Source organism: Mycteria americana, chromosome 2 (assembly GCF_035582795.1).
Source record: "Mycteria americana isolate JAX WOST 10 ecotype Jacksonville Zoo and Gardens chromosome 2, USCA_MyAme_1.0, whole genome shotgun sequence".
NCBI classification, from domain to species: domain Eukaryota; kingdom Metazoa; phylum Chordata; class Aves; order Ciconiiformes; family Ciconiidae; genus Mycteria; species Mycteria americana.
This window is the reverse complement of record NC_134366.1, coordinates 171,116,675-171,140,670: the sequence shown is the minus strand read 5'-3', so window position 1 is coordinate 171,140,670 and position 23,996 is coordinate 171,116,675. Positions and strand designations below refer to the sequence as shown.

Genomic DNA, 23,996 nt, shown 5'->3' with positions numbered 1-23,996 from the left:
AATGATTTCACTTCCACACAGGGTTTTATTCTGGGTTCATGTTGAGATTTTTTTTTTTATTCTTTACTTGTAATTGTTGAAAATCCTGATTTTTAAACAGTGGATGTTAAAACAGAATTTCTTGGTTTGTCTTTTTCCCTGAGCCTCCTAGAACTGGCCTGTCTCTGACATCCCATTTCTGGGCCTTCCATTCAGCCTGAGGAGTACAGAGTGGGTAAGCCTGTGCAGCAAGTAACTTATTGTGCACGGGAGGAACTTGTAAGGTGTTTTCTCACCTATCAAAACTACTTAGCTGGAAATTGTCTGACCAGACTGACGTGCTGGCTTTGGAGCGAAATATTAATGATTCTCTATTTTCATTCTGCTTTTCTGTAGTACATAAAAATTTGTCTTAAGCAGAATCTTCACTGTGGAGGCACTTGGCCTAATCTTAAGTAGTTTTGCTATAAGCAGGAGTAGAGAAGTTGGGTAACCACAGTATTCCTTGTATTACAGGAATTTTTCTGATCTCCTGGTTTTTTTTGATTCCTTGTGACCCTCCCCTCTCCCAGCGTGGGTCCCCCACTCTTCAGTTTACCATATATAAAGGCCTACAAATCAGACCTATGATTTCAGGTTTTTTACACTTCCTTTAATTTTGTTTGACCTTTTAAAAGGAACAGCTATGACTGTCGTCATAGGCAAAAAGGCACACTTGTATGTTTTGTGAACTGAAGCCATTTGTTCTTTGGAATACGTGGTTTGTAAAAGGCTGAAGGTGTCATGGTTTTACCAGGATATGACTAAGTATTTATTAGTTTGTTAGGTAAATATCTTGCAGTACCTTCCTAGATAAGACTTTATAGAAAACCAGCCCTGTGAATAACAAGGCTGTGAACATGGCCAGTAAGAAGAAACAGTGAAAGATCTTAAATGTAAATTGCAAGTACTTCTGACTTGTCAGGCTTACATTGAAGTATGTGTATCTTTTCTGGCTGGGGATTTGGTAGGAGGAAGAGACTAGTGCTACTTACTCCTTGAAATTAGTATTATATATGCAAATACTAGAATGACAGTTCCAGTGGAAATGACAGAAAATGTCCTGAATCTCTTGCTTACCCAGCTGCTTTATAAACTGTTATTGTAAGTCTTGTATTAATACTGCAAAAATTTAAGCTCTTATGTGTATCACAATAGTCTTTTTGTTACATGATCACATACTTTGTGCCACAGAATCACTATCTTGTTTGGTACCAAAAATATACTTGTCTATTCACTGCACTCTTCAAGCCCTTTTCTTACAGGATGGATTTTTCCTGCTAAGTTTGCCATGGTAGTACTGGCTTTATCAGTTCATCTTATGGTATTATTAGTATCTGTGTTGGATGGAGTCACAGAATTTAGGATCAAAGGTTTCAATTTTAGGTCCCTGCTCAGACATGCCATTTTTTTGTTGTCACACTTAAAATTTGCACTCAAAGCAGATCTCTCACTGATTTGAATAGCACCTGAAAGTACTTGGCAGTTCTGTATTTAACCCCCCCAGATATCAAGGCATGTGTCCATGAAAGAAAAGCATGGTGATTGTGGAAAACTTGACTAAATGACTCTAACATCATTCAGAAACCCTGAATGCATAGATGACACTTAATTGCTTCAGCTCAAAGTATTCTTTGTCTTCTTCCTGATGCTAGTTATTTGCTCTGATTATTTATTAGTGAGTGCAGAAGACATGTATCAATAGGAAGCGATTATGAGCAACTGTGAGTTCTGTTTAGTTTTATAATTCTGACTTACTCCTCAGGCCAGTCTTTATGCACTGAATTGGTGCAGGGGTTCTGTAGGTAAAAGTACACGTAATTGTACGGGTATTTAGTGTGTGTGTGTGTTTTCAGATATGTCGGATACCCATTGACAGTAGGTGGTGCTAGCACTTCCACCTAAGAAGCAGCTTCCAAAAGATGTTGTTCTGCTTGTATCCCTACTGCAAGTGATATCAGGTGCTTTCCAACTTTACGATTTTATTTCAGTTGAAATTAAACTAGTATTTGATGAGCAATCTTGTTTTTAAATGAGTGCTATGCTGGATACAACAGTATGGCAGATCAATAAATTAATGTTCCTTTTTATCTCTCACAGTAAGAAATGCTTCCCTAATGAAATCATTAAAGATCCATGATTTCTGTATATTTCAGATGTTATTCTTGTAATCTTGTTTTAATGCATTTGGGGCTTTTCCCTTCTTGATACAAAATCTGTTTCAAAAGACTTCAGTTTGCACTTAAAGAATAACCACTCTATTCGCAAGTGTCAAGATAATTAATGTATATGGCTGCTTGCCAGTAACACCTATGTGCTTATAGCTCTTCCTGGCTTCTGAAAGTGGAATTTTGCTGGGCTTTCTATCTGGTTTATTATTTTGGACTTTTGGGGCAATGGAGAAAGATTTACTTTTCCACCGAAGTTATGGTAAACTCCAACTTCTTCCAAGCAGGCTGGGTTCACAAGTGTGTGCGAGTTCAGCAGTGGTTCAGTGCAGAACATGCTTTCTCTCTGGCTGGTTTCTTGCTGTGAAGGGCTCTGTGCTCTATCTGTATTGGCAGGCATCACCAGAGTTTTAAAAGCAATGAACTTGAACGTAATGAACACAAACCATGCCATGTGGTGCCTAATGCCTTCCTGAAGCCTGTCCTGGCCTTTGCTCAGCATAGTTGTTGTTTCTCAGCTTGTCCCCAGAGCAACTGTTGTCTTTTACATAGAAGTGGGCTGGGGGAAATAAATTTCAGTGCTTGTGATGTTCTCCTTAGTTGTCTCATCCCTCAGTTGAGTTTAATAAAACCTCAGCCTGTCTGGATTATCTTGGAATATGTTACTGAGGTATAATGAAGTAGGGTTTTAGTCCTCCCTCTGGAGGTGCCAAAGGTCTTCTGTATACCAAAGCAAATTATTTGTTTTGGTTGCTAGCCCTTCTGGTAAATGTGAATAGGGAAATACAAAGCAGAAAACAGTTTGACTCTGTAAATAGTACTCCTTTGTAATAAAAATCCTTGGATGGATATGTAGTAGTACATTCTGATGATGCCAAGCATAGCCACGTAATGCTGCTGCTGCTACCTTCTAGACTGTTTAAATTGCAGATTTCTGAATGAATGTCTTGGTTAAATATCCATGAGGCTTTTCCCCATACATCAGGGCATTAGTCTGTACACTGCAGTATTGTTTCAGCTTGGAAATGTTGAGACCTTTTCACAGAGTAGATTCTTCTTTTCATTTCAGGGCAACTATTTTTTTTTCTTCATCCCAGCCCTGCAAACACATACTTTTTCAAATTTGTGCAACCATGTTGACATGTAGTTCTTATATCAGATATAAGTTGAGCATGCCTATACATGTTTTTTTTAGCTATTGTGGAGGTTGGCTTTTATTTATAGTCTTAATGAAGGTGGATGCAACCCATTTTATTTGTCTAAAAAGCAAAACTAATTCTGCTTCACTATGGCTGTTCTGTTCCATCTCACTAGTGTATTTATCACTTCTCTAAAAATAGACTCAGAGCTCTTGGGAATGTAGGGCTATATTTGCAGTACAGTTTGCTGTTGCTATACTTCTATGAGAACATTTCACTTGCTCACTGGTATAATGTATAATGCTCCTTTGAGCCTGTATTTTGGTTAATGGGTTAAGAGCTGTACTGCTTGTTATTTGCTGCAGGAAATACACAAGACTGTTTAACACTGGCCTAGGGAAGTTTCTGAAAGCAGCAGGATATTCTGAATCATTCACCCAGACTGTTCTTATACAAGATAATCAATGGTAATGTGCTCCTCACTGCTAGGTGGTAGAATGACCTTCCAGTATGTCCAAATTTCAGACACTTGGCGGATCAATTCCATATCAGCCCTTGAGCGCACCTTGGAAAGTGTTACCTTCCTGCTTGTAAAAAGAAAACTTGAAGAGAATTTTCTGAGAGCATCAACAAGACCAAAATTCAAACCAGACCATAATCTTCTCAAGGCTTGATACTTTCAGTTTTTACCTGTAAACTGAGTTAGGCTTGCCAGGCTTCCTATTTTCCTTTGTGGTAGTGTTTGTTGGTGTAGTATCTTGAATAGTAGTTGTAGACCAGGTTGTAATGAGTGTCCTTGTAAAAAAAAAAAAAGGAAAGCTAGTGGATGCAAATGTAGTAACAAGTCAAAATACTGCGGAAAAAATATTGGCCAGCTTGATAGGCAGCAGGACCAGCAAGTGACAACCCAGGGGTTGCCAAGGGTGGTTTGTGTGTGCTGTTGTAAAGGAAAGATCTGGGTTATTTCCTGGCAGACGTTCACGGAGATCTTCCTCTGAAGAGAAGCAGTCTTGAGTGCACTTCCTGAAATGTGTTTTAATTAGCAGTGCCCGAGATGCAGGGAATTTCACTCCTCAGGAAATTCAGGGCTTATAAATATTGTGCTGTGCTCAAAACGGGACCTGATATTCTAGCTTAACCCTTATCAGCGTTGTATAAAGTGAAAAGATTACTTGTCTCCCTTATGTTTGGCACCCCTTGTTCACAAGTCCCAACATAATATTAGCTTTTTATTTATTTTTCTCCTTCTCTCAGTAGTCTCAATAGTTCTTGCTCACTTCTGATTCACTAAAACCTCCAGATTTTTTGTGGTATTACTGTCTTCCTAGTAATCTCATTCTGGATATGCGTGGTTGGTGGTTCTTACCTAGTTGTAAAGCTGGTGGAAAATCATGCGATACAGTGTTAGAAGCCTCTGCTGTGACGTCTTTCTTTTTCATGTATTTATAAGACACATTACCGGTTATATGTGAACAGCCATAAATCCTTTCAAATCGGTCTGACTCCTCTTTATGTCTAGATGCTTGTGGATAATTTGGTTTGCTTATTCTCTTATTTCTTTGGGGCCTTGAGTTGCGTAAGTCTTCCTAATGCATTGTAATTCTTTAGATGCCAATTTCGTTTGACACTAAATGCTTTGAATTTGTTTGTTAAGCTTGTAGTTGAGTGGAATATATTTATTGCAAAGGTTTTGTCTGTTTAGTGTGCTTGTGCTGCTAACTGTCTCTTAAAAATGTTCCAACTGGGTAACAGAGTTATTGGCCGGTGGATTTGTGGACCAGAAGAGTTGACTGTCAAGTTTTGGAAATAATGCTGTGTTTTCATGTGCTTGAATTTCATTACATCCATTTACAGTAGCAGGAATTGGAAGAAACAGTGGTTTATTTTTGATTATATTGTGTACTGTCCACACATACTGCTATCTTGGGTATAGAGTAGATGACTATCAGAAGTGATGTGATTTCTTTTGTTTATTTCTCACTGGTAGCTATGAATCAGTACCTTTTTTTTTTCTTCCTGTGGCAAGAAGTAAAGCAGGCAACTTGAATTCCCTGGGCAAGATTCTGGACAAATGCAGCTTGGGCAGTGCTTCCTTATTAAGGAGGATGAAGAGGACATGAGAAGGGAATAAGAGTCTATAACTGTACCCATAAATGAATGCATTAAATGAAATACAATGCTCTGTACCAAGAGGAAGCCTTGATCACCTAGCAGGAGTTATTAATAGCTGTTCCAGGTACCACTGAAATACTGCCCTTTAACAACATGTGGAAGGTACATTGTAACACAGCCCCCTCCTAGCTGTATTGTGGAAGGTGCAGTCTTTAAATTGCTAACCGAGATTCCCATTTTAAAAAAAAAGGTCATTTCTTATTTTAGTAAAATAGTATTTAGAATGTGGAAAGTAAAAGGGCACTTAAAAAGTCATGGTTGTCAACAGGACACCAAGCTTGGCATTCCAGGTTATATTTTTATGTATTGTTAGCAGGTGGCTGTGTTGTCATTTCCCTTTTTCAGGATCAGTCTACTGGGTTTAACTTTCAGGATAGGATGATAAAAGCTTGGCAGAATCATAGTAGGTGTTAAGGTCCAAAGGAATTGAGGCAGCTGTGATCATGGAGTTCTTCCTTTCATTCAGCCTATTCCTTTATTCTAAATGATCTCTACAAGAGCAATATCCAAAAGGAATGGTAGGCTTTTTCTAATAGTATAATACTCAATATACTTTAACTTTCTCCTGTTTCTGGAAGTCTCTTCATGTTGTTTTGCTAGTAGTAATATTCCTGGAGTCTGAACTTTGTTGTATCCTAGTTATTTTAAGTGGAACAATTCAGGTTGTACTCCTCTGCCTCTAACGTATGCTGACTTTTACAAATCACTTTACATATAAATTTGAGTTGGACTTTCATTATGGTGAAAAATTCACCTTATTAAGCCTCTGCATAATAACTTTTTTTTTAAAAACAAACAAGCAAACATGATGTTAACTTGCACCTCCTTTTTGCATGGTGTCAGGGGCTATGGATTAATCCTTTGATACCTTAAAAAATTCCTGAGCAGAGGATATATTTGTATCCAGTCTGAGTCCTTGTGCTTCTAGCTCTGTGCGAAATCCTAAACAGATGTCACCCTAAATGAAGGTGGTTGTTAAATAATGACCTTAATCTTTTTTTGGGGAGGCTTTTTTGGGTGGCTTTTTATCTTTAAAATTTTTTTTTAATTTTTATTTTGAATGCCACTTTCTCCAGGAGATCTTGTATGGATGTAAGTAGTCAATTAAGACTAAGATGTATGGTGGTGGCAGTGAAATCTGGGCTTCAGTTCAGAGGTTTCCTCTTCATAAGATCTGAAGAGAAGCCAAGTCTGGAAGCCAAAGCTACCTGGAAGATTCGCTTGTGGGGTGTTTGTGTATGTGTGTATAAATATATGTATATGGTGTGAGACTTCACCAGTTACTCTTCTGCTTCTTGAAGGAAAAGGTTAAGAGTTAGAGCTCTATACTAAATGCAGAGTTCAAGTGACATAAAAATTACTGAATCCTGATTCTAATACAAGGAATTAATGTTTTTTATGTTGCTTTTGGTAACAAATACTTCACTTTGGAGACACAGCATAAATGCAGCTCTCCCCCTGGGAAGGAGAAAGAATGACATAAGAAAAACAGTAAGTTACACTGCTTAATAAACTGATGGTCTCTGTATCCATAGTGATGACAGCAGAAAAACCTGCACAGAACACTGCTACCATCACTGCAATAACTGTATACAATCAGTATGACTAATGCGGGTCAGAAGATGCTATTCTGGCTTTTCTAAAATTTCCACTTGAGGCTGTCATCATACAAAGAAAACTTGTGATGGCTGTATTCAGGGGAGCATCACAGATTTAAAAATCAGCTGAAGTGCACACATACAGAGTTAATTGTTCTTTTAGAATCTAGAGGTTTTCTAATGCAAGTTGTGCATCCCCTAACTCTTAGTGGGCAAAGTGTGGAAGTATTAAGGTGGGAGGGAGGGTTGCAATCAATCAGAAGGCTTATCTGTTTTTAAGTGCAAGAGTATGTAATCCCATCTTCATTCAAGTTCTTCACCTGGTTTGTATTTTTAAAGAAGATACTTAATCCCTAAATTTGCATCTGAACTGTAAAATACTTTTGTCAGGAAAAAATAATTTGTTATTTGGGTGAGTTGGGTGGAGTTTACTTTAAATTTGTTACTTTAGCATGAACTTCTTTTTTCTTCTTTCTTCAAAAATTTTTTTCAAGAGAAATTAGCAGGAATCTGTGAACATTTGAAAAGCAGTTTGTAGGCCCAAAGCTTGGCCCTTAGGTCTAGAATTCTTGCTCTCATACAAGTTATAGTTAATTATACAAGATTATAGAAACTGAACAAAAGACACTTTGCTTTTGGGGATGGTAGAACTACTGTTTTTCTTGGTCCTCTTTTTTAAGTGGCAGCAATGCAGAATTTCTGCAAATTGGCACGTTTCAGTTAATATTGGTTTTCATCTCTGCAGCATCCATATTTTCTGTATAGCTGGTCTGATGACTAATTGAGGTCATGCACAGTCTGTTTAGGAAATCCTGGTAACTTTGCGTTTCCTTATTTTTGCTGTTCTCTCGTATTGTTAAAATTGCCCAAAATGTATTTTGAAGCAAGGACAAGTCTTAATTTTTTTCTGCAATATCTCCAATTTCTGAAGAATGTAGAAATTTGAAGGAGGGAAGCAGTTAGGGATGTGAGCAGCCCAAGGACAAGGAAACCTCTCCAGGCCTACTTTATTCCCTGTGGTAGAAAGAGAAATATGTGTAAAAAAAATTTGCTTTTGGATTTTTTGATTATGCAAATAATGGCACATATGTGCCATTTGTAGCTTAAATGGGGTGGTTATTCCCAAATTTTTGTTAAAAGTATTAAAAAAACCTATGTTGAAATATTCATAGTATATAATTGCTGAGGCTGTTGGTAGTGCATATTGGTATTTATTTCACTCTATCGTTTATAATATATACCCTTTGTAGATAATGTCTGTTACATTTTTAACTCCTATTCTGACTGCAAATTAAATATTGATTTGTGCGTTGCTGGTTTTTAAGCTTCGAGGCACTTCTGAGTTGTGGTTAATTGATCTCCAACTCCATACTTTAACACACAGTGGTGGTTCTGAAAGCAAGGCATCTGAATTGCAAATTACTGTATGTTTTACACATGCAATTCACATATTTAACTGATTTCATGAACTTGAGACTAGCCTGTTTTGCCATGCAAGTTACTCTTTGGAATGCTTGTAAATATGAAGGGAAAATAAGGATAGAACAAAATAAGAAATAAGCTACTGCTAAGAAGTTTTCTAATGTGAAAGTAATGTTATTTGCATGTAAAATATTTGGAAATTCCACACTCTTATCATTCACCAAAAACCCAAAAGTCAGACCTCAATTTTCTGGAGCTTTCAGTCACAGATGTCAGTATTTAGCCAGTAATCAGGGCTATAACCCAGTCCATGAATGTTCCCAACATAGGTTTCAGCTATCTCATTCTCACAACTTATACATGTAAATTAAATAATTTTCATCATCTGTCATGGTTTTCTTGAATGAGAGGATTTTGTCCCTAAATTTTTGTGGCTGTTATATGAGTTCATATCAGTTATTTTTCATATTTTATGCTACTTCAATGCATTGGATATGTGTTCGTTTTGGTTCTTAATCAATGTTATAGCTGATTGCCCTTCATTTGAATAATGTACCTATTTTTTAAAGGGTGTTGGGGTGGAGGTCCACCAGGTCTCTAGTCTTGGTCATGATGTAAAATTTAAAAGCCCACCAGGAACTGTGTTTCATAGATGGCAGCTGTTGAGTTCAGCAGTTGGAGAGAGCTGCTTACTACCTGGAAGTCTTGTCTCCAATAATGATGAGCTGATAAAAGTTAACATAACTGAGTGAGATTGTCTTAACTCTTCAGCAAGTAGAGTGAGGGTTCCTTGTTTGTTCTTTTGTCTATGAGATGTCATTGAAGAAGCTGATATCATGAAGGAGAGCCATGTTGGCCTTAGGGCATCAGATGTAGTAGACTGACTCCATCAACCAGCAGTTTATAAGGAGACAAGGTGTCCGTTATGATCTGCATGGAAGGGAGCACAGGTCACGGGAACCATTTTGTGACAAAACTACTATACTGACTTACCCCAACTGCAAAAACAACATACTTGCATTTTGAATGGCTTTAGTTTTAGGGTTTGGGATGGAGGCCGAGGAGAAAATGGGGAGTTAAGTCCTGCGGAGACTAACTCTTGGAAGCCTGAATAGAGATGAAGTCCTTAGTTTCTCAGTCTAGCTTGTTATTTTTGTACTTTAGGGAAGAGAGAGAGGAGTTGGAACTTTATATTCTCTTAGTATTAACTTCTTAAAAAGCCAAACAAATAGTATTTTTCTTCAAACTTTTCAGAAATAGATGTTCTGGATGTAGGACTGGTCAGAAAGGTAAAACGTAGGTCTTCTTGCATTCATGTTAGTGCTTTGGAAAGCACTAACCTCAGGATGAGTCATGACAAGTCACTGCTGTCTGCCCAGCCTCAAAACTGTACTTCATGATTTTTGGAACTGTGTCTAATTGATTTGTAGACTTCGAATTTGAGAGCTGTATGTAATTGCCAGATCTGTTGATGTTGTCTAATGTCTACAGACAGATGTGAAGATGTCTTCATTAGAAAAGTCTCTGTGGGAAAAACCTGTAATCTTTCTTTTTCGGTATTGCTTTTTCTGAGGTTATCTAAATGAGTTTTAGCTAGTATATTGTCATTGTACATGGTTGGGACAAGTGTTTTTATGTATGTTGTCTGTAAGAGGTAATTTGGACCAGATGATGCCCTTTTTCCATGTACAGAAAATCCCTTGGACAGAATGAAGCCATTAGAAGTCGCCACCCCTGACATCATGCTTCCCCTCTCTCTATGGTCATGTTCTTAATGACAGTATTGTCTGTTATTACCTTGCTTTCCTAAATAATAGACTTGTGCTGCATACCATCTCTCTGTTATCGTCTCCCCCACACTTTCTGGCCATAAGCTGGTTCCTACCAAATCCAGCACAGATGCAGAAGCTTCAAAACACAGCTGAACGGAGCTGCTGATTTCAGGCTGCCAATATCAGTGTGCATGCATGGTGTCCCCCAAGCGTACCAGTTTAGAACTTTGAACCATCCAGAGCACTGTGACACTTCTTGCCAACTGGTAGCAAGGAGGTGAAGTTGGGGGTTAGCCAGAATGGCTGTTGGGAGGTAGGTAATGGCAGGTTGGATGAGTTTCATGAAGGATTTGCTAGGGTACAGGTGCATTGGGATGAAGGAGCCACACCAGTGGTGGTTATCCGTTCTCCTTGCTCAAGGGTGTTCTGAACACTGTGATGGTGTTGAGTGTATGGGTGTATGGGAAATAATGCTGTATTAATCTATTCAGAAAAGTTTCTTTTTTTTTTGTTTGGTATTTCAAACCAATGTATTTAAGTATTCTAATATTTTAAGATGGTAAAATTGTGTTGGAAGTGTGTAAGGCGGTCTTGTGATCTTGGATAGCCTATTAAGCACCATGCTGTGCCATTCATTTGCATCTTAGTCTTTTTAAATTGGGAAGCTTTCTGGCATTGCTTTCACTTTTCCTTTGCACTGTAAAAACAAAGTGATCTTTACAGCTGCTGAGGCAAAAATAAGTTTGAAAACTTACACAAACATCCCATTAGGGTATGGGATTCATATGGTTAAATGGGGTAGCAGGTGCAACAGAGTTGCCCAGTTTACCCCAAATTCTTCTAAAGGATTTCTGTGGTTTTTCTCTTCTGTATAGAAATGGAGACACACTCCATAGGTTTCCTTCTGGCCTTGTGACTTTTGTCACTGCTCTGTGATTCAGGAATTGGGAGAAGGGAGATAAATGGAGTTACTTAAATTGCATTCATGTGGCAGCAGGGTTAACATCCCTGTCATTTAGATTGAAAACAACTCTTTCGTTCTTTGAGCTTCCTCTGGTTTGCTCTGAGCTTTCAGTATCCTGTTATTAAGAACTTGTGCATTTCTTCTTGTGTGGGGCTGCAGCAGACAAACACAAAGTAGAAATTATTTCAACTCCAATTCAGTGACATGTTGTTAGCATATGCAGCCTGGAATTCCTTTGTACTGTCACAAATGCTTAATTTGCAGAATGATGAAATAAATATTAACTGTACCAGAGCTGACACTGGAGTCAGTACGCACTACAGTTCTTTAATTTGATCTCTTTCTGCATATCAGCAGATGTATGTGTTCAGTAGTTCCTGAAATACTGGCATCCTCGTGCAGTAGCTGGATGATTTTGTGCCAGAATTACTTTAATGTTTTTGAGCAAATTTAAGTTCACATCCACTCTGAACCTGTTTAGATCTTGAAACAGCTTGCACTGAAAATGAGTCTCTTTATTCAATTTTTCAATGGTTATTACAAAGTTTTTAATTTGGACCTTAAGCCATTTTGTTTCTCATTTGTAAGCTTGAACTCGAATGATTTTTTTTTTTTGAGGGTGAGTTTTAGGATGCCTTCACCAGCAATTTGGAGAGGGAAGATTGGGGAAAAGAGATCTTGATGAACTCAATGTTGTTTCAATATTTGATTAACTCTAATTTTTTAATAAGCATTGCATATGTATTCTGCACATTATGGGAGATAGGATGGAAGATATTGTTACAGTGTATTCTAAATAACTTAGTGCGCTAGGGGACCTTATTGCTCTCTACAGCTACCTGAAAGGAGGTTGTAGAGGGGTGGGGGTCAGTCTCTTCTCCCAGGTAACAAGTGATAGGACAAGAGGAAATGGCCTCAAGTTGCGCCAGGGGAGGTTTAGACTGGATATTAGGAAATTTTTCTTCACTGAAAGGGTTATCAAGTATTGGAACAGGCTGCCCAGGGAAGTGGTTGAGTCACCATCCCTGGAGGTATTTAAAGGACGTTTGGATGAGGTGCTTAGGGACATGGTATAGTGGTGGCCTTGGCAGTGTTAGGTTTATGGTTGGACTCGATGGTCTTAAAGGTCTTTTCCAACCTATACGATTCTGTGGTTCTGTGATTCTGTACCTAACACTTCATTACATCATAATTTCAAAACTAGATCATAAGGTGGTGAACATTTTCTAATTACATTAATGTTACTGAGGTTGAAAGTGCATGAAACAACTGTCAGTTCTGTTCTTCATAATCATTGTGACCAAGTTTAATTCTTTGTTCTTATTCTTGTGGGGTTTGGTGGCATCTGACTTTGCCTTAAGTTACATCAGGAGCAGAGAAAGCTGGATAGCTTTTTTTGCTGGTCTTTCCTTCTTCCATGCCCAGTGAATGATCAGAAAAGGAAAAAGCTTTTTAGAGAACAGCCCTCACATAATTTATCCTTGAATGAAATAACCAAAGAGGGGAGCTGCCGTCGGTTTCTCGGGTACACAGAATGGTGGGGTAACAAATAAACTACAGTGTCAGTGAAGAATTTTGAAAGCTTAACACTATTTTTTTCTTGGTTTAGGCTTTATTATTCTTGTTGCCATAATTTCCTACAGGTTATATTGTGGTACAAAACACTTAGGTTTTACTGCCTTCTGGCACTCATTGCTGAGGCAAAAGCACACATTTCTTCTGTACCCTTCTTTGTGGTCTTGAATTCTTATCTTTGTCCAGAAAATATTTGTTCACTGAGTTCGACCTACACAGGGCTGTACCATATATGCTTATATAATTGTGATCTTTGTAGTCCTTTTCTATTTAGTCTTAAAGGACTACATCATGTTTTTATTTCTGCCAATGCATGTTACAGCTAACTTGCTGATAAGGAATCATTATACATCAACAGTGTACGTATTCACCATTAGCATTGCACTTTATGTATCAACAAAGTAAGTTCAAGTAAGATGTAACTGTACAAGTGTATACACTATATGATCCCTTTGCATAAATGGAGAAAGCTGTTACTGGAATATTTGACTATGTACCTTTCAAGTGAAACAGCACTGTTAACATCAGCAGAAATAGTAAATTTCAGATGTTTTAATAGTAGATGCATTTTGTATTGAAAAATTTTTTCTAGTCATGTCTAGATACAAAATTATGGTAGACTTAAAATGCATTTAAAATAGACCTTCAATACTCTGTAGTACTTAAATACTTATCAATATAAGGTAAGTCAGAGTTACTAAGGAACTTGGTGATTTTTAGCGAAGAAAAGTAACGTGTGTTTTGTGAACAGCACTCCAGTCAGGATTCCTTTCCCTGGCCTGTTAATTATTTGTGGGGAAAATTGGCTTGACAGCCCTGAAGGCAGAAGTGTTCACTTCACAGTACAAATAGTGCTGTCATGCTGCAGCCTTGGTGCTGGGATGACAAGAGCTGCTTCTTGGAGAACTAGCTCCAGTTTTGCCCCAGGACCATTTGGGTACCTCCAGCTCTGGGGCTGCTAGGCAAGGCTGATTAGTAGATGTGTCTCCTGTATCATGTTAACTTACCACTTCAAAGTGTTGTGTAAGGACCTCCAAACATTCTTATACAGCAGCTTTCTGTCACTGTCTTTTTATATTTTTGTGGATAATCAGTTTAAATAGAACCTTGATAAATTTTGGGTAGGGTTGTAAGCTGCTTGTTATCTCATCTGAGACAGCAGGGACCTGGACCTAGAACTCATTCTCTTCTGACCCATGCATTTATCCAACCTGGTTTTGGCCAGGAACCAACACAGGACATGCAAAGTGTATATAAATTCAGAATTGTCTTTGCTGTCCTTGTTCTTTCTCCCTAGTGTCTGTGGAGTTTGTCAGTATTGTATGAAATAATATTTTATGAGATTTGAGTTTAAAAATTGCAGTCATGGCTTGTGTAGGAGGTGCAACTTGAGTTAGCTACTGGGGAGGCAATTGCAGTGTTAACTAAAAAACCACAGCTCTTGGACACAGTATTGAGTCTACAGAATATAGAGTTTATAGCATATCTAATGTTTATCTGCTACCTCACATGTAATGAATCTTAAATCTTTCTGCAAGTATTTCTGGTGGTCTTGATCTGTTTCATGCCAGAGGCAGAGAAAAATAATGCGCTCAATTTTGTCAAATTAAGTTTTTACTGTGCATTAAATTGATTAAGTAGAGCAGCAGATTAAGGCAAAAAATACTATCTTAAATGGCAATTCAGGACTGATAGACTCTTAATGATGCCAAACTGAAGTTTTTCAGTGGGTTTGTGGATATGAGAATTCATTAATCATATATGCTAGACTTTGTGTGCTCCTGTATTAGAAACAAACTGTGACTTGCTCACTTTGCCGATATGAGTAATGGCCATGTTTGGGAGTCGCAGCAAGCAGAATATGGAAGTTGCATGCGTGTTGTCTTCTGTCAAGTCAGCTCTGTCTCTTGTTTGATCATGTTCTTGCAGGGAACAGACATGGTGGGGGTTTTCCTTTTACACGAATGACACTGTCTTTTGAGAGTCGCTCTCCGACGGCTACATGACAGAACCAATTAGGAGAAGAAAGCCTGTCTCATGTTGTGTACAGAAATTCTTCTGTCTGCAGTCTTGTACCCCCACTACCCCTTTTTTTTTTCCTTCGTAATCTAGTTTTCATCAGTCATCTCTTTTTTGGTTTCTTTGTCCTGGTGTATGTGTGTGGTGTGTTTTGCTGGTTTTTTTTCTGCCTGTGGTTTCTCCCTACCTCGCTTTTCATTTTTTTTTGCTGTCTTAATTCTTCCTCTGTCTCTTTTTCCATCTGGAAAACTGTATAAAAGGGGACAGAGAAGCAGAGGAGAAGCTAGGAAAAAGATTTTTTCTCCCTTTCTGCTGGTGCATCTGCCTCGGGGGGGAAGGAACTGACCTAACACAAATACTGCTATCATGAAACATAGCAAGAAAAATTAATTATGGCAGTTTAGATGAATGCATAATATATAGCTCTAAAACGACTCTCTTGCCCTTTCCCGATTTGTTGTCTTTATTTTTATTGCCCCTAAATTCCCATTTAAGACCCTGAGATAGGCTCTGTGTCTTTTTGGCTTAAAACTAATTACATATGTTTGTTTACCGATAGAAATAATAATGTTTTTTATCTCCTTGCTAATTCTCCTTGCCCCGTGTCTGCTCTGTTCTTCGACAAGTAATTTGTTTGATCTAGACGGTTCTTGAAACAATATTCTTTTGTGACCTAGGTTTTCTAAAGGTTTTTTCACAAAAAAAAACCCCCAACAAAACACCACCACCCAAAAAAAAAAAAAACCAACACAACCCCCCCAAACAAACAAAAACCCCAACAACTGAACACCCCCACCAAAACCAACCCAACACCCCCCCACAATTACACTTCGCAGCCTGTTTTGCCTCCAAACAGTACAGTAGTTGGAAGCGTTGTAATCTGTGTCCCTAACAAGACGTTGCTGAAACAACACGATCACATTAAAGGAGTCTTCTTGTGCCTGTGGTGGTACCTTTATTGGAAGTTTGCCTAGCATGCTGTCCTCAGTTGTGTTATTTCTTACGTCGTTGTCACAGAGGTACACTGAAACTAACTCAAACGAGGGACAACCTCACACAACTTTATTTCAAAAACCAGCCAAAACCACATGACAGAAACCAATGAGAAACAGGGGTAAATCGAAATCAACCAACACTCCCATAACAACATTTAACACACAACAGGTTCGAGGTGTCAGTCAGGGTAGTGTTAGTACACAGCACTCCACAAAAGAATGATGATCTAAAGTGTGTGCACACCCTCACGAAGGGGGAAAGCTCTCTCGTGGGTACCCAGAAGATATAACCGCTCACCCGGGGGTGTGTGTGTGTGAGGGCTCACTCAACGATGTATTCAGAAGAAATAACTCACCACAGGAAGTGAGGGCACTCAGTCCCGGGAAGCTTCCTCAGGCGGTGCCCCACCCCGAGGGGAGAGCTCCTGAACACAGGCCCACTGCTCCAAGAAGACCACACTCCAAGGGGGTCTCCGGCGGCGCCGTATTTATACCCTGGGTCGGCTCTGCGCTGTGGTCATAATTGGGCATGATCTAGAAGTTTCTCTGAGCTAAGGCGCCTCATTGGCTGTGGACCCCGCCTGGTGACCAAGGGGTCCCGCCTCTCCTGCTCCCCCTGCCGCGGTGTACGCGTGCCTGGGGGCACAGCAGAGCACAAAAGGCGCGAAAATGAGGCGCGAAACGCTGGTGATCGCCATACCAAAAGCCCCGATCTTTATCGGAGGGGGGTGTGAGTGCGTGAAGCGTCTCTGTCACAATCGTTAAGATCCAAAACTGTCATGTCTCACTGCAGAACTGATTTCAGACTCTCTAGCACTCGCTGCAAATGCCCTAAGCCGTATGCTTGAGGAAATGCCCATTTGTTGTAAAGGGATGTTATGCTTCGCTTTGAGAACAAGCTCTAACTGCAGCAAATTTTTTCCTCGATCCATAGTATCATTATTAGGCTAAGAAAACACCAGTATTCTTGTTAAAAATAGATTTCATCTTGTTTATTGGGGGAGATTTCTGTACAGAACAAAGCTTCTTCAGCTGTTGTCAAGCTCGCTTTGAATGCCTTGCAGTAATCCCATTGAGATCAAGAAACTGTTTTATTTTTTAGGCACTAAGTTAATTTTTTCATGCATGCAAGTGTTAACTAGTAACGGCCCTTTTTTTTAGGTAGGTACAATGTATGTGCAGAGATGATAATCCTCAGTTAAATTTTTGACAAAATACTTTTGTGTGTGTTCTTTACTGTAAAGCTATTCTTTACTTTTTTTTTCCTTTTCCCTTCCTCCCTCCGTGCTGGTTGCATTGATTATCTTCAGCCTTCTTTCACTCGTCTTGAATGTTCCGTAACTTCAAATGAAAAAACTTAAAACTTTAATTCTAGCTCCTGAAAAACTGCTGTAACAATGGAATCCATGTGTGGGCCATAACCATGGAAACAGCATAATTTTACAGTGGTGGAACATGAAGGGAATGACTCTCCCAACTTTCTAAGAATTTGTCTTCAAAAAAAAAAAAAACCAAACCCCCAAAACCTTGGAAAATACTGTTTTAGTATTCAAAAAAGAAACTGAGTGGTTTTTTGTTACATTGTTAGTCTGTTTCTCTAAATCTTCTTAACTAGTTATCCTTTTAAAAACAAAACACCACCACCCCCCCCCCTCCCCCCAAAAAAAGCCCAAAACAAAAAAACACCCAAGAAAGCCATTTTCTCTTACATTGTGGTCTGGGATCTGAGTTCGAGTTATTTTTGTTAGTATTTCACCTGAAGTACTTTCTCCTAACTCTCCCCTGTTCTTGGTTGTGTCCTTGGTGTTCATTTCTGTACCTGGAAAAATGTTTATTTTCTATTCTGAAACATCTACATGCTCTTGCTGAGTTCCTGTCGTACCTAGAGTGTGAAACAGCTTTACTGACATGCAGTGCTAATTTGTATTTGAGTACAGGAACTATAAAATCCTGTCACCTTTTGAAAACGTGGGTGACTTGTGGTGGCACACTCCACATCACGAGTCCATCATGGAAAATGACAAGGGAAATTCAATGATAGCAAGCAATGTCAAGACAATGGTTTCTGAAAAAAATTCCACTAAACCTATCACTTTTAAGAACAAGCACTCTGTAGTACAAATGAGGGGGTAGCTAGGCATGTATAGAGTGCATTTCTACAGCTTTCCCTAAGCTTGCCTGAGGGCCTGAATTGTTAGGTTCATAAAATGTCATAGTATTTCCATCAGGGTTGTGTGATCGCAGGTCATAGCGCTGGAGATACTCCTGATAGATCTGAACCATTGCCAGCACACAGATGTCCCTCCTTAAACATCTTCAGTGGTTTTAAAGTTTCATGGGCTTGTTCAGAGTTAAACATGTCTCCTCTTTGCTATAAGCCATTAAAGGAACGTTCCTATAATGTAGCTGACATATTCTTAAAACTGCACTTCTGATGGAGTAGGTATTCTTAAAGGTCATGTCTAGAGCTTGTGACTGTCCTACATCTTCACGGGGCCACGGTGGGGAGTTTAAGAACACAAGAGATGCTGCTAGATGAGACCAGTGATCCTCCAGCCCGGCAGCGTGCCTCGGTGGCAGCAGAAGGTGGTGTTTAAATAGAGTTTTCATGTCTTCCCCTGTATTTCCTTGGCATCCCCATTGCCTCAGAGATGCCAGACGGTATCTCCTTGACTAGTCCTGTCATCTTTCTTTGTCAACCCACTGTGAATCTGATAACTGCCTTTGAACTTGCTGATGGTACCTGCTTCCACACCCTTCTCTAGCAGGAATTTCAGAAAGCTCACTGCCAGCTGTGAAGAGAGGCGCTCTTACTGGTTTGAAGCTGATCTCCAGTAGTTTCCTCAAATGCTTCCTACTACTCATACTAGCAAGATTTGATGAACAGTGGTGCTGCATTGATTTGCTTTTCTTTTTTCTCCATCCCCCACCCTGCCTTGTAAGCTGTGGTCATATTCACTGTGGGCCTCATGTCCTCCCAGCTGAGGGGTCGCAGATTTTGTAGTCTGGCCTTACATGGCAGCTGCTCCATCCCTCGATCACTTCAGCTGTCCTGCTCTAGATATTCTATAACTCTACTACGTATTCCTTCACGTGCAGAGACCAGAACTGAACACAAGATGTGGATGCTTTATTGTTTTGTACAATAACATGTTTAAGTACCATGTTTTCAGTGCCCTTCCTAATGACACACAATGTTTTATTGCCTTTTTTTGGTCAGCTACTGCACTTTGAGCTGATGATTTCAGAGAAAACAGTGACTCAGCCTTCCTCCCACAGTTGGAACTGGAGAAAGTGCAAGTGTTAAGTGGTTAAGGAGGTATTGCTCAGAATATTTTCCCCTAGATGCATTACATCACGTCTACCTACGTCAAAAGTGTATCCGCTGTCTTTTAGCTACTTGCTTCATATTGTGAGATCCTTCTGGATTTTTTTTTTCCATTGGCATGGCTTTTGTCTACCTATAAGAGCTTAATATCACCTGCAGACTTGAAGATTTCACTTACCCATTTTGTGATGCTGAATAAAACCAATTCTTGGGGACCTTACTCCAGACTCCTCTCTACCCATACCTCTCTTCCCCATAGGCAAAAGGTTTATATAGAACTTGTGTAGATATTGAGAAGAAATTATTTATCTGAGTTGCTCAGACACTGTGTGTTTTGTAACTCAGTGTCTAATGAGAGTGATCCCACCTGCCCTCAGTAATGATTGAGTAATTTCTTTTGCTGCTCTTAACCTCCTTGAATGTAGCTTGCATGAGAACTTTTTCATTTAATATCTTACTGTTAAGTATGCATGGTTTAAAATTTGGCTACGGGTGGCTGGATAGATAACTGTGGACATGCTGAATGATGTGGTGTAAACGAATTTAAAGTTTCTAGGTGCATGTTCTTTTAGTTCAGGGCAGAGCTCAGCTGAGATGAAGGAAAATACATGTGAATTACTCTCAGCATCTTAATCAGAATTTGGAATTTTTTCAATTTCAAAACCTGGTATTTAAGAACCGGAAGCAGAGTGATTTAGGAGGAGGCTCTTTCAGTGGGAGAGGGGAAATTACAATTGGAAACAGTTGAAGGAGTTTTTGTACATGCTATAAACTAAGGAGACTAAACATTGTTTTTGTTTTTAAATCACGGTGGGTGGGAAGCAGAAGGCAGGTATAAACAGAAGATGGGAGGCAGTGAGAAGAATACAACAGTTAATTAGCTACTGATTTGTCAATTTGTTGTCAGGTATGGAAGCAAATATAAGCTGAATGTGTTCCTGAGGTACAGGACAAGTTAGCTGACACTGACACTTGGATTGCTGTAATAACATTATGCTCATGCGTGTTTAAAGCTATTTGAGGTATGTCAGATAAGCTGGTGATCACACTGTGAATGTGCTCAGTACATATTTTGTCAACCAAACATATAATCTGGGGGAAAAAAAAAAAAAGTTACTGTTCTGTGCAGTACTTCAGTTGGTCCTCTAATTTTTCCTTGCCTTAATTTTATGTCTCAGAGGGAGCAGCTTGCATTAAAACTAATAACTGGTTGAACAGAACTTCTCAAAAATATAACATAGGCTGTGCACGTTTCCTGAGGAGGGTCTTGTAGCAGTTCATTCTTGGCTGTTTGCTAGTTGAACTTTTCAACAGACATAAATGAAAGCATCAAATCATTACTGCTGATATTTGTAGTTAAAGCAAAGATTTAAACAAAGATAATAAAGGACTACAGTGCAACGTGGATCTCCTATGAAGTAGGGTTGTAAACAAAAGATGTGTGGTTTTATAGACTGAATTTCTTCTGATCTGGCCAAAGCACAAAAAAATGCTGGCAAGTTTTGTGGATGGAGGTGTCTGTCCTATAATCATCCCACCCTATCTCTCCCCATGGTAACAGATAAAAATTTACAGTTAATGGTGGATATTCAGCTGCTGCTGTGCCTAAGGCAAATGCAATAAATATGTCAGTAGGGGAAAAAACTTGTCTAAGTAAGCAGATGGTATTTTTAGTGCTGTTATGATTGACTTACAAATACTGTGTCAGGTATTGGTGTTTGCACATCAGGGAAGCTACTAAAAGCAAAAATAGTTTGAGCATTCAAAGACTTGTAAGGGTGATCAAAAGTTTAGAAAAATGGGCCTTTATAGTGAGCCACTTCTGCCTCTCATTGTACATAGCTAATATAAGAAAAGATTTGATTGAATCACTCTTTAAAATTGTCCTAAAATTGCCTTAATGGGAAATGATATAATAAAAGGCTGTTAACATTCAGCTCTGCAGACTGCTAAATTAGAAGTAGGTTAGATTTAAGTTAGAAATAAGGGATGCACTTTTAATGATGAAGGAAAAAAATACACATATGGAACAATCTAACCGGTGGTTTATGTAATCTTTTAATCATATTGTAAAACTTTTTAACAGCTTTTTCCTTAGTGGGTGTGCTGTCAGAATGTATTCATCGTGTCTCCAAGGTCTTTGCTCGATAGATCAGATGATCATGGATAAATTCTTGAGTTTCTCAACAAATGTAATTTTACGAAGGAGTTTTTTTGAAAGGTGACTTGTGTTTTCTGCTTAATTATTTGCTCTTTAAAAAAAGAAAAATATTTTGACATAGACGTTGAGATCTCAACTTCATTAAAGATTAGAGGAACATCCAGCTGTCTTTTTAGTCTGCCACAGAATAATAAGAAGGGAGACTTCCAGGCTGTTGAATCCAGCCTCTAAGACAAAATCCTTCAGCATCAGCCACACAAAGGCTAAAAGCTGAATGTGCGCATGTATTCCTAAATGATTTTGGTACCGGTAGATAAATAGGAAAATTGCATCTTATGTTGCATCTGTGATATTCCTCGTTCAGTTGGAAGGATTGTTGTTGAATGACATGTGCTACCCGGCTTCCTGGAGACTGTGGTCTGTGGTTCCTTGGGCGCTGCGAGCCTTTACTCTTCGTTGGAATGGGAGATCGGTTCATGAACTGAATATCTGAATTCATTTCAAGGGAATACTGTTAGGTTAGAGCCAGTCAGTTCCCGCTACAGGAGAACAGGATTAAATTTCTTGTGGTCTGCTGCTTACCACAGCATTGGAGAGAGATCAGTGCTGCAGATGGGGGTGAGTGTCTGAGCCTCTGTAGTTGTCCGTGGAGCCATATTCTCATTTTACCTTGAGGTAGGAACATGAAGCTCACAAAATATTCCTGTTTTCGATGATTAGATGTTACTCTTGGAAAGAAGATGTTAAAGTTGTGGCTCCATTTCCAAGAAAACATTTGAGGAAACTCTGCAATGCAAAATGCATAGTTTCTTAATGTTGTGGTTTAGCCCCAGTTGGCAATTAAGCACCACACAGCCGCTCGCTCACCCTCCCCCCTCGGTGGGATGGGGGAGAGAATCGGAAGAGCAAAAGTAAGAAAACTTGTGGGTTGAGGTGAGAACAGTTTAATAATTGAAAAATAATATTAATAATTAATAATAAAAATTGTAATGAAAAGGAAAACGAAAGGAGAGTGAGAGAGGAACAAAACCCAGGAAAAAACAAGTGATACAACCGTTCACCACCCACTGACTGACACCCAGCCAGTCCCCAAGCAGCGATCGCTACCCCCCGGCCAACTCCCCCTGGTTTATATACTGAGCATGACGTCATATGGTATGGAATAGCCCTTTGGCCAGTTTGGATCAACTGTCTTGGCTGTGCCCCCTCCCAGTTTCTTGTGTGCCCAGCAGAGCATGGTAAGCTGAAAAGTCCTTGGCTTAGTGTAAACACTGCTCAGCAACAACCAAAACATCAGTGCGTTATCACTATTATTCTCATCCTAAAATCCAGAACACAGCACTATACCAGTTATTAGGAAGAAAATTAACTCTGTCCCAGCTGAAACCAGTACACATAAAAACAAATGTAGTGCTAAGAGATAGCCGGTAGTCAAGGCATCCATAAATCATAGGAAAAACTGTGGTGGGATCCACAAAGCCTATTTGAGGACTATACTGCCCCAAACCATCTCAATGGCCATAGAAGTAATAGTAGTATTCTTTCTTGAAAATATAGTCCTTTTTTGTTCCTCAGTGACTTCATGTAGGTAATTGATTTACTTGGCAAGGTTTTTTTAGGCTAAGGAACTTGCTTATTTTGTAGCACCTCTCATGTTGTTACAGCTTCTTTTCTATTCTGTTATTGTCATCTGTGTATGCTATTACAGAAACCTTGGTTGGAAAGGACCTTTCGAGGCCATCTGCTCCATCCTCCTAATACCTATTTAGGAGAAAAAGAGTTTTCCTTGAGAACTAGTTAACCCTTACGAAGTATGTAAAAGTTTGTACAGAATGTGGTCCAAAAATTATTTTTCTTTCTGTCTATTCAAACTGACAGTTTGCTCCCTACCTAGTAGCACGGTAAGACATGTAAGAATATAAATGCAGAACATGAGTGATCCCTTCACAGAATCACAGAATCATATAGGTTGGAAAAGACCTTTAAGATCATCGAGTCCAACCATAAACCTAACACTGCCAAGACCACCACTATACCATGTCTCTAAGCACCTCATCCAAACGTCCTTTAAATACCTCCAGGGATGGCGACTCAACCACTTCCCTGGGCAGCCTGTTCCAATGCTTGATAACCCTCTCGGTGAAGAAAAATTTCCTAATATCCAGTCTAAACCTCCCCTGGCGCAACTTGAGGCCATTTCCTCTTGTCCTATCACTTGTTACCTGGGAGAAGAGACCGACCCCCACCTCTCTACAACCTCCTTTCAGGCAGTTGTAGAGAGCGATAAGGTCTCCCCTCAGCCTCCTTTTCTCCAGGCTAAACAGTCCCAGCTCCCTCAGCCGCTCCTCGTAAGACTTCTGCTCCAGACCCTTCACCAGCTTTGTTGCCCTTCTCTGCACACGCTCCAGCACCTCAATGTCCCTCTTGTAGTGGGGGGCCCAAAACTGAACACAGTATTCGAGGTGCGGCCTCACCAGTGCTGAGTACAGGGAGATGATCACTTCCCTAGTCCTGCTGGCCACGCTATTCCTGATACAAGCCAGGATGCCATTGGCTTTCTTGGCCGCCTAGGCACACTGCTGGCTCATATTCAGGCGGCTGTCAACCAACACCCCCAGGTCCTTCTCTGCCAGGCAGCTTTCCAGCCACTCTTCCCCAAGCCTGT

General features: G+C 39.5%; 1 protein-coding gene across 3 annotated transcripts in view; it reads left to right on the top strand.

Annotated features, from left to right (window-relative positions):
• Positions 1-23,996, top strand: part of PTK2 (protein tyrosine kinase 2) — a 234,230-nt gene that overhangs the window by 15,631 nt on the left and 194,603 nt on the right. The gene's annotated exons all lie outside the window — the stretch shown is intronic.